Source organism: Tupaia chinensis, unplaced genomic scaffold (genome assembly GCF_000334495.1).
Source record: "Tupaia chinensis unplaced genomic scaffold, TupChi_1.0 Scaffold000355_1, whole genome shotgun sequence".
In the NCBI taxonomy this organism is placed as follows: Eukaryota; Metazoa; Chordata; class Mammalia; order Scandentia; family Tupaiidae; genus Tupaia; species Tupaia belangeri.
Genome location: NW_006159850.1, coordinates 12812270 through 12814874, shown reverse-complemented (window position 1 = coordinate 12814874; position 2605 = coordinate 12812270). Strand labels below are relative to the sequence as shown.

The 2605-nt window shown below is 46.1% G+C and overlaps 1 protein-coding gene and 2 pseudogenes across 1 annotated transcript in view; 1 reads left to right on the top strand and 2 right to left on the bottom strand.

Moving 5' to 3' along the window:
- CFDP1 (chromatin remodeling protein CFDP1) overlaps positions 1-2605 on the bottom strand; it is a 141160-nt gene that overhangs the window by 59831 nt on the left and 78724 nt on the right. The window lies entirely within an intron of this gene.
- The window catches only part of LOC102468897 (protein FAM32A pseudogene), a 5359-nt pseudogene continuing 3079 nt past the window's right edge, over positions 326-2605 (top strand).
- On the bottom strand, positions 1366-2032 carry LOC106735311 (60S ribosomal protein L35a pseudogene; annotated as a pseudogene).

Below are 2605 nucleotides of genomic sequence, written 5' to 3'. Positions count from 1 at the left end.
AAACTCATGCCAGGCATGTGTGTGTGCATGTCCAAGATCCTGAGAGGAGAATGGAGGAGAAAGGATTGTGGCATGGCCATCCCCCTGGGGAGTGATTTCTCGCTTTCTGTCTCTCTGGTGAGCGCACACGCCCTATAGCAAAAACCTCTCAAAAAAAATAAAAGAATAAATAAAATTAAATAATTCTTTAAAACAAAAACTCTTAAAAAACAAAACAAAACAAAAAAACCCTTATCTCTCCATTCTCTCTTTCCCCCTCCCTCCTCTTTGAAGGATGACAGAATATCTAGCAGAGTAGAGGAGGAGAGATACTTGCCCACAAGGAAATACGGACTAAAACAAGAAGCCCTGCAGTACAGTGTGCCTGTGTGTGACTAAACAGAAATGGATGTGCAAAAGCCAACTGATGATTTACGTGGGCTAGAGATGACTGATTCAGACCAACAACAAGAATAAGTTGTGTAAGTGTTGGTTGTTGGCATATTTCTCTTCCCTACTAAGATTTGAGTCCTTTGAGGATAGGGTTCTTCTCTATTCTCTTCTGGATTCTTAGCACAATACTTTACTACCAGGCAGTTAAAAAGAGACAAGTCAGTTTCACTTAAGAACAGGGACCAGCAGTTAGTATAATGGCTACGTCATTGGACTCCCAGGTAGATGACCGCGGTTCGCGTCCTGGACCCAGTGGCTTAAAACTCACGCCAGGCACGTGTGCGTGCGTGCCCAAGATCCTGGGAGGAGAATGGAGGAGAAGGGATTGCGGTGTGGTCATCCCCCCTGGGGGGTGATTTCTCGCTTTCTCTCTCTGTCTGGCGAGCGCACGCGCTCTATAACAGAAACCTCTCAAAAAAAAATAAATAAATAAAAATAAAAAAAGAGAGCCAAGCACTGGTTCGCTGGGTGCTTGCCACTTCCTTGTCATAATCTCTCAAGAGGCAGGTGCGGTACTGGCCCACTGGTGAATGAAGAAGCTGAGGGTGGTCACACTGTAGGACGTAGCCAGGGAGGCACACAAAGCCCTAGCCTGCTCAGCTTCAAGCTTGAAGTCATATAAGCATGAGGCTTTCAGCCTTGGAGAGCTCAAAAAATTCAAGACATAGCTCCAGGAAAGATGCTCTCATGATGGCACCAAAATACGGCAGCAGGAAAGCAGGTGGCACGATGGCAAGGCGCCAGACACGCATGTGGCTGACCAAGGTCTGAGTCCCAGACTCAGTGGCTTGAAAATCACACTGGGGGCATGTGCATGCATGTCAAAAATCCTGAGAGGAGAATGGAGGAGGGGCTGCGGTGTGACCATTCCCCGAGGAGGTGATTTCTTTTTTACAACACACATACATTTTTATTCATTTATGTTTCATTATTTTAAATCCTTGAGGGGTACAGCATCACACGGATTCTGTGTCCAATGGCCTTAGCAGGAAGGTTGCTTCGGAATTTGGCTCGAACCATGCCACTGTTTCCATGGGCACAGGTAACCTTTCCCCAGATTACTCTGGTTTTATTTGGTTTGCCACCAGGAGTCACTGTGTTGTTTTTTGCTTTGTACACATAGGCACACCTCTTGCCTAAATAGAATTCCGTTTCATCTCGTGCACAGACACCTTCAATTTTAAGAAGAGCTGTGTGCTCCCTTTGGTTCCTGAGACCCCGCTTATAGCCAGCAAGAATGGCCTTGGGCCACAGCCTTTCAGGACATAGCTGCCTTTTTAAAAAAAATTTATTTACCTATCTATCTATCTTTTTATTTATTTATTTTTTTGAGAGGGTTTTGCTATAGAGCGCGCGCGCTCGCCAGAAAGACAGAGAGAGACAGAGAGACAGAATGCAAAAATCACCCCCCAAGGGGGATGGCCACGCCGCAATCCCTTCTCCTCCATTCTCCTCTCGGGACATTGGGCCCGTGCGCACACATGCAGCGTGAGTTTAAGCCGCCGGGTCCGGGACTCGAACCGCGGTCGACTACATAGGAGTCCAGTGACACAGCCATTACGCTAACTGCTCCTCCCCATAGTTGCCTTTTAGAACTCATGTTCCCAGCAGGTCTCGATTATTTGTTCCCAAAGTTCAGCAGCAGGATCCTCCCCCAGGGAGGTGATTTCTGACTTTCCCCTCTGTTTCCCTCCAGTCAGAGCACACACCCTATGGCAAAACCTAAAAAAATAAATAAATAAGAAAAGAAAAAGAAAAAGAAAAAAATTACAACTATGGCAGCACTGTTAGTTTCTTGGTTCTGACGAATCCAACTGTGGTTATGCAAGATGCTACATTTTATTTTCTTAAAAGTAGTGAGGAAAGGGGACCAGCAGTTAGTGTAAGGGCTATGTCGCTGAACTCCTATGTAGCCAACCGTGGTTCAAGTCTCAAACCCGGTGGCTTAAACTCACGCTGGGCATGTGGCATGTGTGCCCAAGATCCCGAGAGGAGAATGGAGGAGAAGGGACTGCAGTGTGGCCATCCATCCCCCCTGGGGGGTGATTTCTCGCTTTCTGTCTGTCTTTCTCTTTCTGGTGAGCACACGCACCCTATAGCGAAAACCTCTCCAAAAAAAGAAAACAAAAAAAGTAGTAAAGAAAGGAAACAAGTGATTTTTGAAATTATAAAT